Source organism: Pelophylax lessonae (assembly GCF_965119305.1).
Source record: "Pelophylax lessonae genome assembly, chromosome: 6".
Lineage (NCBI taxonomy): Eukaryota > Metazoa > Chordata > Amphibia > Anura > Ranidae > Pelophylax > Pelophylax lessonae.
In genome coordinates, this window is record NC_138773.1 from 287,319,708 (window position 1) to 287,335,592 (window position 15,885).

General features: G+C 41.6%; 1 protein-coding gene across 1 annotated transcript in view; it reads right to left on the reverse strand.

The window, feature by feature from the left end:
* The window catches only part of ARHGAP15 (Rho GTPase activating protein 15), a 944,276-nt gene extending 934,509 nt beyond the window's left edge, over positions 1-9,767 (reverse strand). Inside the window, exons 1-2 of the mRNA XM_082262169.1 lie at positions 9,636-9,767; positions 642-839 (exon numbers count right to left, since the gene is read on the reverse strand). The gene's annotated coding sequence lies outside the window, so the exon portion shown is untranslated. The remainder of the gene's footprint in view (positions 1-641; positions 840-9,635) is intronic.
* Between the last annotated feature and the right edge of the window lie 6,118 nt (positions 9,768-15,885).

The window sequence follows — 15,885 nt, forward strand, 5'->3', positions numbered from 1 at the left end:
GGCACACACAGAGAATATATAGGGCAGGAAAAGGATGGCACAGACAGTCGATGGAGAGAGAATGAGAAAAAAGAAATCAAGCAGCTGCAGCAGTCTGCTTACCTTCCACAACGGCTGCACAGCACATGAAGGGAGGAGGTGGGTGGAGCCCATCTTCTAGGCGTGGAGAGAGGAGGACGAGCCGACGAGGAGGATCCTCCTCCGCTGTGCATGATTGGTCTGCTCTCAGAACGTCACTGGTTGCTAGATGCCAATCGGCTGGCCTTCCTAACAACCGGTGTGCAGTGAGACTATGGCACTATGGGAGCTGAGAGGCATTAGGGGATCTGCAGCTAGCTGGAGGCCAAAGAGGAGGCGGGCAGCAGCCTGGCAGTGGGCCACAGCCTCATGGTTGTGAACCACTGGTCTTATTGATATTGATGGGGAAAACCCTTTTCTCGTACTTTTCTATACTCACACGCAACACCCTGGAACCCCGACTGTTCCGCAACCGAACAAATAGGTCAGATTCCTCCTTAATGTACTGTTTTCAGTTGTTACAGTTTTCTCTTATAAAACTTTTGTATTTTATACACTTACTTGTAAAACAACCAATACCAATATATAGAAAGTAAAGCAGGTACAACATAGTCATAGCATACCTTGGCATCCTTTTTAGGTGCTACAGATCTGGGGGGTTTCCAGGATCTTTCCTTACTCTGAACATGGACATAGAACTTCCTGCCTGAAACATCCTCGTATTCTTCCCACTGGCCCAGAAGTTGGACTGGGGGACCCGAAGGACTTGGAGGCTCCAGAATGACGTTTCTTTGGTTTTACAGGAAATGCCAGAGGATATGCTTTAAAAAAAAAAAAATTATAATTTATCTGTTGAAATGCTTCTCTGCACAAATATTAATATAAAATTATATTATTTTGGTAGACTAAGGTCCTCCTAAGCTCCTCTGCTTTCTTTACTAATTTGATCATAGGGAGAGTATTTATAACATATTGGTTTGGTTTTTTGACCACATTTATTTTGAACTACATATGCCCTAATTACAACATATTTTTGAAAACAGAATAACATCCCTTTTTAAAAAATGATTCATGGTACATATGTATTGTACTGCAACGCAGCAGCTTTTTATTACAAAAAGAGATTGTTGCTATTGAGGGCAAGAAGAGACAACAGTACTTGATAATAATGATGATTATGACATCTTTACTAAAGTTGGCCATTACTAGAATTTTGCTTAAAAATGTTCATTCTTAGTGCGTTCACCTTTATCCACAGTGACAAGATAATTTGAAGGAGCAGCTTGGAAAATTTTCTTGAACAAACAAATGTTTCATTACTTTTAATTTTTAACATTGAACGTGGTTTTTGTTTTTGAAAGTCCACTAATTCCAAAATCGAATGTTAAAAGCAAATGGAATTGTTTTTCTCAATATTTTTTATTACATTTTATCACAAATGCAGAATTAATCAAACATATTCTGTCAAACAATGAGATAGTGTAAAGAGGGAAACATTTAGTGGGTACAAATGACATAGTAGCGTGATAACAAAGGTGAACAGTATAAGCAATATAGGTAGGTAGCACCTAGTGCTTGGTATAAGGTAAAGGGTATTGTCTAACGGCCCCAGACACCCTATCTATGATCAAACTATGCTGGGGATGCTGACAATACTGCCCACATTTAATGTCTTTTTCGACAGATTTTATTGAAAATTTTTACACATCAAGAAAACAAGAAACAAGAACCTTGACATTTAAGCAGAAAGTAGGAACTCCAACCATTGTATTCATCTATCTTCCTGAGGATCCAATTAAGGAGACATGATGTGATAGTTACCCGCAAGGGTATGGGTATAAGGATCATAGTAGTATATTGTGAGTTTACCAAAGATCATAGTTACATATTTCAAATTAAGCAAATGTAATTTTGAAGTACATTTAAACAACATTCTTCAAGACATTGATTGTACATATCATAATTTTCGTAAAATATTTGTATGAACATTCGTTGGGAAATGAATTAGTGTATGGCTAGCTTCAGTCTATAGAACAGAATAGAGACTAAGCAGCATGCACATGAACACAAGATGCAAAGCAAACAATCAAGCTCAAATTTTTTTGTTTACAAAATTATTATGTAAAATAGAGACCATGTTAACTGTCTGGATCCTAAGGTGGCAGCTTAAACCAGGAGAGCATAATGGCACAAATTTTCTGAAGGTCCTACACCAGAAATGTAAGAAAGTATCTTGTAACACTAATCAAGTTTTAGGAGCTCCACCCAAAAGGGGAAGCTACGCTTGTTTGCACCTTCCACTGCTACAGTTGGCACTTTTTTTTGGGGGGGGGGGGGACCAACTCCCACTTCCAGCTCAGATTAGCATGGCAAACTAAACTAGAAGTTCAGGCTCTTCCTTCCCCCGCAGTCTTCTGGGACACATCACAGGTCCCCGAAGACTACGGGACCATTCACAAGGCGTAACGCGACTCGTGCATGTGCAGTAGGAAACAGGCTGTGAGGCCGCAAGGCTTCACTTCCTATTTTCTTACTACAGATGCCGATGCATGCACCCAAAGCTGATTGAAGAATTGGTTCAGGTGAGGACATCGTGGGATCCCTAAACATGTAAGTGTCCTTATATTAAAAGTGAGCAGCTACAGTATTTGTAGCTGCTGACTTTAAATTTGTTTCTGAAGGCGCCTGGAGCTGCTCTTTAACCTACCTTAAAATTGCCCAGACCTCTAATGGTTGGTATTTAGTCAGCCTTTATTTACTCTCTTCATCTCCCTATTGGCTGCAAAATGTGTAGGGCATTCCCAACAGTCAGTAATGAGGTGAGGACAACAGGGAATGATGGCCCAATGCAGGATCCATGAGCGATCTTGCAGTTGATAAGGAGGAATGACAGTGGATGTAATAGCAAATCCCCATTGCCTATAGTGGCATTGGTGTGCTTGAAAAATATGGGAAAAGTCATGCAAATAATGCTTTAAAAGCAAACCTGTGCTTTGCCCATTTAGGGCTTTTCCAATCAATGTACAAATATTTAAATTATCTCTCTCCATCTTTTTTTTTTTCTGCTGGATATAGAACCAGTTAGATTTAGACTTGCAAGGCATATTTGAAACTGATTGGTGGATGAGCCTTCTTATTTCTGACACTTACTTGCATTGTATTGTCTATATGTGAGAGACTGCAGCAGGGAGTCATGCAGTGAACTGGTGTCTTACATTAAGAATAAGTAAAAGTTATCTCCAGATCAGATTACAGACATAAAGGTGTGGAGTGGAGTGGGTGCATTACACCAGTTCCTGGATAAAGAAACCAATTTACTAAGAAGGTAGACTGTACTTCCTGTATGCATTTCAACACTTTATTTTTCTCAATTGTTTATTAAGGTGTACCTTTTATAGAGGGGCAGTATTAAAAAAAAACAGACATTTTATTGTTATTATTATTATTAACACTTTAACATATTTCCCAATGCACTTAGACTGTATTATTCCAAAGATCCACAAAGTGTAATTTTTGCAGTGCTGACATTTTAATTACTGATAGGTAACAAAAATTAAACTGTATATAAACCCTAGCAATGCATTTTCTTTTTTTTTTTTTTTTGGACTGGAAAATCAACCAATGAAAGTGTAGCACTGGAATGGGTTCTTTAAATCTTGACCAGCAGTGCTATGAATAAACAGCAGCAAGACGTGTTTTTCTCTTCTCCCTGCTTGAGTGGCAGCTGCAGGGAGGAAGAGGATTGATTAGCCAGAAGGATTTTGATTGGCTTCTGGTTGAAAAAGCCTGCCCATAGAGCCAAGGGGACTGCTGGAATGAACAAGGACTGCTGGGATCTAGAAGAACTGCTGGGGGTCATAGTGTCAGGTGATGCAGCCCCTGTCCAGAAGAAATTTGGTGGGACTATGGGTCCCAGGAAAAGGGTGAGCTATGGAAGGAGGAAAAGCCTGAGGCTTGGGAGAGTCTTACATGGAGATTGTCAAGAAAAACGCATGCATGTGCGCAGGCGCATGGTTCCTGTTACCCCTGTTAGTGGGAATTTGGCAGATGCACATTGGCACTAGGCAGGATGATATTTAAACTGCACTAGTCATACCTAATAACTTTTTGAGATGGGAATGAGGAACACTTTTTAGCAAAAAGATGTAGTCATAGGACACACACCCTGCCACGCCCCCTTAAAGGAGAATTATACAAAAATAAATATAGTTAAGCACACAAGTGTTTCGATTCCTTCAAAATGGCTTGTTAAATTAACAAATGCAGCAATTTAGAAATTGGATGGAAGGTTAAGCACTGGAGAACCTTTTTTAAAAGCTAAAAAGTGCATTTTATATACAATTATATAGATCAGAACAAAATGAGGGACAAATGAGGAGGAACGAGGGACAGAGGGTCTTTGTTCCAGGTCAGGGACAGTCCCTCAAAATCAGGGACAGTTGGGAGCCATTGCACTAGTTCCTTGTGTCAGTGCTGTTTGGTTTACTACATTCCTGAAGCATTTATGTATCTGTTTCTGTATTGCTCTTCCATTGCCAACCCGATCTGCTCCATACTTTGCCTGAACTCGACCCCTGGCTTTCCTCTGGACTACGCTTCTGCCTTACCCTTCTGCTCATTTGCCTTGTTGTTACCGATCCTGGCCTGACTCCTGCCTACTCTCCTGCTTGTCACCTGTGCCTGATCTGCCTGTTAGTTGCTGACCTGGACTGTCTGTCCTTGCCTTAGCTCTTCTTTCTGCATCAGATCCAGCCATAGCGGTGCTTGACATCAGTTCATGCTCTTCTGCCAGCGTGCCACTAGCCAGTTGCCTCTGCGTATCCCGACTCACATCTACATTCTCCAGAAGAAGTCTTATCAGGCACTCATGTGCTCTGGAATTTCCTGTTACTCAATCGGGGTTCCTGAGCCAGAGTTGTAAGAGAGGTCTTCCTCTATACTTCGGGCTCCATCACCAGGTATGTTACATGGTAAATGAGAGGAGTGGGTTGATGTGCTCCTCAGTTATAAATGCTGCCTAATGCCAGAGCTCACTGCAATACCAGAGAAGGACTGTCTGCTGCTGCTGCACTCACTCAGAGGCCACTGCTGTCTGAGGACCTCCTCAGAAAGCTGGAGGAAAGAATGCTACTTGCTTCACAAGAGATCTTCTCTGCGGTGACCTGAGTTGCCACCATTGCCATGGATCTCACAACAAGCAACTTATAGAGCATCCAGGATTTCAGATGGCAGTGAAAAGTAGGAGGCTCCACAGCGGACGGCTGAGTAGTGAGAAGTCGTTGACCACCATCTTGTTACTTTCCTCCCAAAGGGGCAAAGCCACCTTGATCTGGCATTCAGTTTTGGGATTTTTACCCCTATTATCATCAGGATTGGGCACTAGAAAACATCAGGAACATCAGTGACCAGTGGGAGGGGCTTAAGAACAGCTAAGACCTTTAGCCACTATGTAACCCATATCTAAGACTCCCCTAACGTTAGGATTCATGTACCCAGTGGTATTTGAGTTCAGTAATACTTGGTTCAAAGACTGTTAAGATTGTAAGATATGATTTTGCATTAGGTTGTAACTGCTTACTGCTATTGTCATTGTTGTTGCTTTATTGGGTGTGTCACCTAAATAAATATCCTGTTTTTGGCCTTGGTGTGTCAGTGGGTGTGGCATTGCCAGAAGGGTCATTGCCAGGCTACTAAAATACATCTTGGGGAGGACAGCAATAATTTTGGATACTGAAGTCTTGTGTTTTCAATTTGTTAGTGTATTTAAAGTGGTATTAAACCCAAAATCAAAAATGTAATATATTGCAGCCTACCAATCCTTAGATTTGGTGGCTGCCTTTGTTTTCTTTTTATTAGGCTTTTCCCCCCTCTGCTTTCACCTGGTGATCTGGTCAGTAACACACCTCCTGTGTTAGAGCACAGGGGGCACCTTTGCTCTGGATGAAGGAGCACAGGGGGCACTTTTGGACTGCAGAATTGTCAGTCTGGTGGATGGGGTGTGTTAGATATATTAACAAAATTAGATACACGAAAAAATGTAAGTCAAACTCCAGCTCACACTGCAGTTACACAAATAGTTACAGCAAACAGTTTTTTTTTCTTTGGGATAAAGGTTTTACATAAATAGGTGAAAGCTGATCATTGTAAGAAGGGGGGATTTGATTTAAATAAAGTGGATTTAAATCACAATTTAAATCACTAGTAAAAAGGCCTGATTTAAATCAACTCGATTTAAATCATAATTTTTAAAGAGAAACTGTTATCTCTGTCCCACAGCAACTCCTCCTCTGACCCGCTGCTGACTCATCAACAGCCCAATTCAGTTTAATGGAACGGCTGGTGATGTGGCAGTGACACAACAAGGTGGGGGATGTGGAGGCATCGGGTGAGTGAATGACTGCTAACAGGCTCTGCCATGATGGATCTGAAATGACAGGTACTCTTTAAATATAAGGACAAATTATTTCTGTTAGTTAGTATGAAATTGTGTGAATGCATCAATGCAGTGCATGTTATTCAGCTTGTAGAGCTTGGATTCATTGAATGAGTTTACCAAAAATGTAAATGTTGCAGAATATACAGCCTCATGCTATATAACTAAGCTCCATTTCATGCTGAATACACTAAATGAATAATGTATCTTAACCACTTTATGACCGCCCACCGCAGATGTACTGCGGCAGGCAGCCGCTCCTGCCCAAACCGCCGTCACTATACGTCGGTCACGAGCAGGAAGTTAGGGGCGAGTGCGCGCACCGCTCATCAGTGGGGGAGCCGATGCAGCGGGCAGGCGGCTCCGATTGCCGCCTGACACCCGCGATCATTACCCGCTGAGAGAGAAGGACGGTCAGCTGTTGTAAACACAGCTGACCGTTCTTCTCCCTGAAATGATCATAGAGCCCCTGTGATCCTTCTATATAGGATCACAGGTATCTAAGGTCATTTCAGAAGCCCCGACCCCCACAGTTAGAATCACTCCCGTAGGCTCACATTTAACCCCTTGATCACCCACAATGTAAACCGCTTCCCTGCCAGTGTCATTTTTACAGTAACAGTGCATATTTTTAGCACTGATTACTGTAGTAATGTCACTGGTACCCCCAAAAGTGTCAAAAATGTCAGTCAGGGGTCCGATATGTCTCAGTCCTGCAAAAAATCGCAGATTACTATTACTAGTAAAAAAAAAAAAACAATAAAAATTACATAAACATTTTCCGTAGTTAGTAGACACAATAACTTTTGCGCAAACCAAACAAAATACTCTTATTGCAATTTTTTTACCAAAAATATGAAGCAGAAACCAAATTGGCCTAAAATGTTAAAAAAAATTTAGATTTTTAATTTTTTTTTGGGAATGTTATATAGCAGAATGTGAAAAATATTGAGTTTTTTTTCAGAATTGTCGCTCTTTTTTTGTGTATATCGCAAAAAAAAAAAATTACACGGGTGAACAAATACCACCAAAAGAAAGCTCTATTTGTGGGAAAAAAAGGACGTAAATTTTGTTCGGGTACAGCGTCGCACGACCGTGCAATTGTCGGTTAAAGTCACGCAGTGCCAAGTTGAAAAAAGTGGCCTGGTCATTAAGGGCGCAAATCTTTCCAGTCTTAAAGTGGTTACATAGAAAACTATCTTTAGATAGATTTTTTACTCCAAAAGCATTTTATTAAAAAAAATTGCCACAAATTTAAATAAAAAAAAATCAGATTTAAATAAAATAAAATAAGATTTTTTTTTATTTTTTTAATTTATTGATTTTTATCCACCCTGATTGTAAGCACCTCTGTCATTGGTATATGGTTTGTCTCAACAAATGTAACTGATACATTTGAAGGAGAGCTTGTTCTGTTGAAAAGCTTACCGCCTGGATCACCAGATAAAAATAGAAGGAAAGCCCAAAAAAGGAAACTAATGCGGCCATCACAAGAACTGGTAAGCTGCAATAAAATAAAAGCTTGCTTTTGGGTTTAATATCACTTTAAATCCGCTAATCAATCTAAGCACCTCTGCCAGTGTTAAATAGTTTGTCTCAACTGTCTAACTGCTACATCTGCAGGACAGCTTGGTCTGTTGAAAAAAAAAACAGACTTAGGCTGGCCATACACTATACAATTTTCTTATTCAATTTCCTTTAGATTTACCTTAAACTATGTAGTGCAAGGGCCTGCCTGATTGCATACAAATTGAAAGTGTTTAGGTTTGACCCTATATTACATGGTTTTAGTAAATCTAAAGGAAAGTTGAACAAGAAAATTGTATAGTGTATGGCCAGCCTTACTGGCTGGATCAGCAGGAAAAAAATAAAAGAAAGCCAAAAAAAAAAAGAAAACTAATGCAGCATCACATCGCAGAATTGCTAACGTACATTAGGCCTCTTGCACACTGCTGCCTAGAAACACTCAGTTTTCAGGCATACTGGCATTTTTTTATTTATTTTTTACTGAACTAAATGCAGCCTATAGGTTTTAATGTGACTGTGCACACAGTGGTGTAAACATGCACTGAGCATTAATCAGTAAAAGAAATATAGAAATATAATTGGACACTATATTTGCATGTCTACTCACAAATATGCACAAATACTATGCTTTCTGCTTGTGTGTGCATACTCATAATAAGTACATGCAAATACGTACAAGTGATATACAGCCGAAATTTACATTTTGTCTGATGCTCATACATCAGTACAGCGTGCAAGAGGTCTTATAATAAATGTTTGCTTTTGGGTTTATTGTGGCTTTCATTCTATTTTTTGCTCTGGTGGTTTCTCGCATTGGACAGTGGCACAGTGCCAGGAAACATGACAGTTGAGATTTAAGCACACAGTTCAGGACAATTGCAACAAATGTGGCTTTGGCTTTCGCTGCTACTTGGTGCTCCCCCATGCAGCCCATTGTCTCCCATCCAGTGTAATTTTGGGCAGCTAACACACTCTGGTTTGCCATTGAGACAGCGTGGTGCACTGGTCACAGCTTGGAGTAATGCTGGCCATACACTAGCCGAAAAATGGTTCGAAAATCTGTCATTTGGTCCATTCATTCGTTTTTTGTCCAGTTAATGGGCACAAACAGAAACTTTTCAGAGGCCGAAAAATCAAAGGAACAGTTTGTAAAATTCTGCCGAACGAACGATAAATTGAAAGGTTAATGTGTTTCTCACCCAAACTGTTTGCACTAGGCATATGTGACAAAAGGAATGAAAAACTGATTAATTTATGTTCATTGAACGATTTATCATTCAAAATTCGGTCATTACATGATGGCATGATTGTCTGCTCTCACGGCCGATTTTTCGTTCTTCTAAACTGAGTTTGAACGATTTTTCGGCTAGTGTATGGCCAGCATAAGAGCTACGATGAAAGCTACAAACACTGGGTTAACCCTGGATCAGAAGGCTCCCTAAGTGCACGGAAGAGGGTTTCAGTAATAAGAATAGAACCTGCAGCAAGCATGTCACAGTATATGCTCCTAATATGTAATGTTAGCCGGGCTGGGAGACATATACAGACAGATACACTTTAGCTAGTGCAATCTAGTACAAGGTGCAACACATAATTAGCAATTGAAATGAAACATAAAAACAACAGAAGGAGCAAAAGTAATCTCCAACCAACTTACCCGTCCCAGGCTATGACTGTCTTCTCTAAAGCACCCTGACCTCAAGTGAAATTTGGCGGCTCTGCTAAAGGAAATCACTGTGATCACATGTAAACAACAATCAAACTGAATCTTTAACTGTTCTTCGTAGTAACAAATTTTCTACAGTAAAAGGATGGGATGTAACTTTAACCACTTCCTGCTGCCTAAATTTGCATTGCATATTTCACTTCCACATACGTATGTCCTTGAAGTTCTAAGATTTTATTGTTATTACTATTATTATTTTTTTATATCTTGGTTATTGGTGTGGGATTTACAGCTATTACCATGTTTGACTTTTCACAGAGTTTTAGCACAAGGCAGAAATAATGATCTGGGTGGTGTTTGATGTAACAAAGTGTAGACGGACCCTTAAAGTCAGCCACTTCCTGTTTTCTGACATCTAAAAGAGAAAAAGGCAAGAGAGCTCAGAAACGGAGACAGTAGTAGTGAGCCTTGCACATTGTTAGTTACTCTTTGTACACATAGAAGTCGTAATTACAGAAGGTAAACTCCCTGGTGAAAAAACAGTGAGAGCATTTAAGTTCAGAGTGGTAAAAGTAAAAAAATATAAATATAAAAAAAATATATATATAAAAAATATATATGTACAGTGTGAAACAAATATATGTACTACACCCTAGCATAATATATATATATATATATATATATATATATATATATATATATATATATATATACATCTCACAAATCTCACATTTTTGTAAATATTTTATTATATCTTTTCATGTGACAACACTGAAGAAATGACACTTTGCTACAATGTAAAGCAGTGAGATTACAGCTTGTGTAACAGTGTACATTGGCTGTCCCCTCAAAATAACTCAACACACAGTCAATAATGTCCTAACCGCTGGCAACAAAAGTGAGTACACCCCTAAGTCAAAATGTCCAAATTTGGCCCAATTCGCCATTTTCCCTCCCCGGTGACTCGTTGGTGTTACAAGGTCTCAGGTGTGAATGGGGAGCAGGTGTTTATTGGTGTTATCCCTCTCACTCTCTCATACTGGTCACTGGAAGTTCAATGTGGCACCTCATGGCAAAGAACTCTCTGAGAATCTGAAAAAAAAAGAATTGTTGCTCTACATAAAGATGGCCTTTGGCTGTAAGAAGTATGCCAAGACCCTGAAACTGACTGCAGTGGCCAAGACCATACAGCAGTTTAACAGGACAGGTTCCACTCAGAACAGGCCTCACCATGGTCGACCAAGGAAGTTGAGTGCACCTGCTCAGCGTCATACCCAGAGGTTGTTTCTGGGAAATAGAGGTATGAGTGCTGCCAGCATTGCTGCAGAAGGTTGAAGGGGTGGGGGGTCAGCCTGTCAGTGCTCAGACCACACGCCGCACACTGCATCAAATTGGTCTGCATGGCTGTCGTCCCAGAAGGAAGCCACTTCCAAAGATGATGCACAAGAAAGCCCGCAAACAGTTTGCTAAAGACAAGCAGACTAAGGATGTGGATTATTGGAACCATGTCCTGAGGTCTGCTGAGACAAAGGTAAACTTATTTGGTTCAGATGGTGTCAAGCGTGTGTGGTGGCAACCAGGTGAGGAGTACAAAGACAAGTGTGTCTTGTCTACAGTCAATCATGGTGGTGGGAGTGTCATGGTCTGGGGCTGCATGAGTGCTGCTGGCACTGGGGAGCTACAGTTCCTTGAGGGAACCATGAATGCCAACATGTACTGTGACATACTGAAGCAGAGCATGATCCCCTTCCTTTGTAGACTGGGCCACAGGGCAGTATTCCAACATGATAACGACCCCAAACACACCTCCAAGATGACCACTGCCTTGCTGAAGAAGCTGAGGGTAAAGGTGATAGACTGGCCAAGCATGTCTCCAGACCTAAACCCTATTGAGCATCTGTGGGGCATCCTTAAACAGAAGGTGGAGGAGCGCAATGTCTCTACTATTCACCAGCTCCGTGATGTCATTATGGAGGAGTGGAAGAGGACTCCAGTGGCAACCTGTGAAGCTCTGTTGAACTCCATGCCCAAAAGGGTTAAGGCAGTGCTGGAAAAAACTGTGGCCACACAAAATATTGACACTCTGGGCCCAGTTTGGACATTGTCAATTAGGGATGTACTCACTTTTTTTGCCAGCGGTTTAGACATTATTGGCTGTGTGTTGGGTTATTTTGAGGGGGCAGCAAATTTACACTGTTATACAAGCTGTACACTCACTATTTTACATAGTTACATAGTTACATAGTTAGTGAGGCTGAAAAAAGACACAAGTCCATCCAGTTCAACCTATGTGTGTGTGTTTGCTTTTAACCGTACATTGTATACCCCTGTATGTTGTGGTCTTTAAGGTGTCCATCCAATAGTTTTTTGAAACTATCAATGCTCCCCGCTGATACGACTGCTTGCGGAAGAGAATTCCACATCCTTACCGCTCTTACAGTGAAGAACCCCTTACGCACTTTAAGGTTAAACCGCCTTTCCTCTAGTTTTAGTGAGTGGCCACGTGTCTTATTGTATTCCCTTACTCTAAATAGTTTGTTCCTTATGCTAGGGTCGCCAGTACAGTATTTGTACATTGATATCATATCCCCCCTCAAGCGTCTCTTCTCCAGAGAGAACAAGTTCAGTGCTTGTAGTCTTTCCTCATAGCCGATGTCCTCCATTCCCCTAATTATTTTTGTTGCCCTTCTCTGGACTTTCTCCAGTTCCAGCACATCCTTCCTGAGGACCGGTGCCCAGAACTGGACAGCATACTCCAGATGTGGCCGGACCAGAGTCTTGTAGAGTGGAAGAATAATCTCTTTATTTCTGGAGTGAATCCCCTTTTTTATACAACCCAGTATTCTGTTGGCTTTGCTTGCAGCGGCTTGGCATTGCATGCCACTTCCAAGCCTGTTGTCTACCAGTACCCCCAGGTCCCTTTCCATCCTAGACTCACCCAGAGGTTCCCCCCCTAGTGAGTAGCTTGCTTTCTGGTTTCTGGCCCCCAAGTGCATTACTTTACATTTTTCTACATTAAATCTCATCTGCCATGTAGTTGCCCACCCCGTTATTTTGTTCAGGTCTGCTTGCAAGATTTCCACATCCTGCATAGAAGATATTGGCATGCCTAATTTAGTATCATCTGCAAATACTGAGATTGTACTAGATATCCCCTCCTCTAGATCATTTATGAATAAATTAAACAGGATTGGTCCCAGGACAGAACCCTGGGGGACCCCACTTTCCACACCCGCCCAATCCGAGTACTCCCCATTAATCACCACCCTCTGTACTCTCCCCTGGAGCCAGTTCTCTATCCAGGTACTCACCTTATGGTCCATACCTACCTTCCTTAGTTTGTACAGTAAGCGTTTGTGGGGAACGGTGTCAAAGGCCTTTGCAAAGTCCAGATACACCACATCCACAGGCTTACCTTTATCTAAGTGGCAGCTCACTTCATCGTAGAAGGTTAATAGATTGGTTTGGCATGAACGATTTTTCATGAATCCATGCTGATTACTACTTATAATACCGTTTTCATTACTAAAGTCTTGTATGTGGTCCCTTATCATCCCCTCCAAAATTTTGCAGACTACAGATGTTAGGCTGACCGGCCTATAGTTACCCGGGATATATCTCGGCCCCTTTTTAAATATTGGTACCACGTTGGCTTTTTTCCAATCAGCTGGCACCATACCCGTCTGTAAACTATCCTTAAAGATCAAGAATAATGGTCTGGCAATCACCTGACTGAGCTCATTTAGAACCCTTGGGTGCAAGCCATCCGGTCCCGGGGATTTATTTATGTTAAGTTTCTCTAGTTTAGCTCTAAGTCTATCCTCTGTTAGCCATGGCGGCACTTCCTGAGGTGTATTATTTAGTTCGGCCTTACAAGCGGGGTTCGTGTAGCCCCCCGATTCCTTTGTGAAGACTGAAGAAAAGAAATTATTTAACACTTCCGCCTTTTCTCTGTCCTCAGTGGCCATTTTTCCTTTATCATCTTTTATGGGGCCAATGTGTTCTGGCCTCGCTTTCTTACTGTTTATATACTTAAAGAATTTCTTGGGGTTCTTTTTACTCTCCTCCGCTATATGTCTCTCGTGTTCTATTTTAGCCGCCCTGATTTCATCTTTACATTTCTTATTACACTCTTTGTAATGCTTAAATGCTGCCAATGACCCCTCAGTCTTGTATTTTTTGAAGGCCTTTTCTTTAGCTCTAATATACATTTTTATGTTGGAGTTTAGCCACCCAGGGTTTAGTTTTGCTCTTTTAAATTTATTTCCCTGTGGAATGCACTGGTCCACCCCCTTGTTAAGTATGCTCTTGAAGCACTCCCATTTTTCCTCCGTGTTCTTTGTTCCCAGGGTTCTATCCCAATTGATATTTTCTAGCAGCGAGCGCAGTTTAGGGAAATTGGCTCTTTTGAAATTCAGTGTCCTTATATTACCCTTGTGTTTCCTATTACTGTAATTAATACTGAAACCAATTGACCTATGGTCACTGTTCCCTAAGTTGTCCCGTATTTCTATATCCGTGAGCAGGTCTGTATTGTTGGTAATCAGTAGGTCAAGTACCGCATTGTTTCTTGTCGGTGCATTCACCATCTGACCCATGAAATTGTCCTGCAAAACATTTAGGAACTGCCGAGCCTTGGCTGAATGCGCGGTTCCTTCTGCCCAGTCTATATCAGGATAATTAAAGTCCCCCATTATAATGACATTTCCCATCCTTGCTGCCAATCCTATCTGTAACATGAGGTCCACCTCACCCTCCTCCCTCTGGTTTGGGGGCCTATAGCATACGCCCAATATTACCTTCCCCACCGTGCCTTTCCTTTGAAGCTCTACCCATAGGGATTCTGCCTCGTCCATAGCTCCATTATTAATATCATCCCTCATATTTACCTGTATACTGTTCTTAATATACAAACATACCCCTCCCCCTTTTTTACCCTCTCTATCTCTGCGATAAAGGGAATACCCCTGAATGGTCGCCATCCAGTCATGAGAGCTGTCAAACCAAGTCTCAGTTATCCCCACAAAATCTAAGTCCTCCTCAAACATCAGCAGCTCCAGCTCTCCCATCTTGTTGGCCAGGCTTCTGGCATTGGTATATAAGCCTCGTAATTTTACATTGCAGCAAAGTGTCATTTCTTCAGTGTTGTCACATGAAAAGATATAAGAAAATATTAAAAAAATGTGAGGGGTGTACTCCCTTTTGTGAGATACTGTATATACACTAGGGATCGACCGATATTTTTTCATTGCCGATACCGATGCCGATATTTTGGTCATCACTTATAATCGGTATCGTTCGATATGGGCCGATATTTTCTTACTTTTAAAAATGTTTATTTTATTTTATTCGACAGGTACTCTTATGGAGGGATCTGGGGGTCTAAAAGACCCCAAACCCCTCCTCTTTACTTAAAAGCATTCAAAACGCCAAGTTTGGCTGTTTTGAATGCTGTCATTTTATTTAATCTGGCGCCAGTACCCGGAAGTGATGTCATGACATCACTTCCGGGTTTTTGCATGGAGACCCAATCAGAGCCGAATCTGGCTTTGATCAGGTTTGGGAGGAGGCGGGAGGGGGGACGTCCCCTCCCGCTCCTTGTAATGACAGCGAAGCGGCTTCTCAGCCAAATCGGTTGTCATTACAAGACAGCCGACCGTGGTATGGACGCCGGTACCGGGGTGACTGAGTAGGGACAATCCCACAGTTCCCAAAACTTGGGGAAATCCTTGCCTTTTATGGCCTCATGCACTAAGTGGGGTACAACTCCAACAACAGGCTTAGCTAACAGGCTTAACCATGTCAGCGTTAACCAAACTAATTAAACTTCCTGAGTCCAGCAAGGCCATAATAGGCTTAATATTGACAGTCATTTGACACGTGTTTACCCAGACTTGGCGCTGCAGCGCATGAAAGAGCAGCAAACATAGATTACTATCTGAAAGAAAGGACACATTGCATAGGTTCATCTGGCAATGGACAGTTTTCTGCAACATGCCCCAGTTCCTGACACTTAACAATTATCCAGTGAGGTTTGCTGACAGGCACTGTCTTTCCTTGTTTGGGAGGCCAATCTTCAGACCTGGAAGCAAAAAACCTCCCCCCTGTCTCCTTGCCATGCTTACCACCCACTTCTCCTGGAATATTCTTCCCGGTTGCCTGGGGAGACTGTGGCTTTGGGTGGAAAGTCTGTGTGGCTGTAGGGGTGGTGACCAGGCTCTCTGCAGCAAAGTACCTTTCA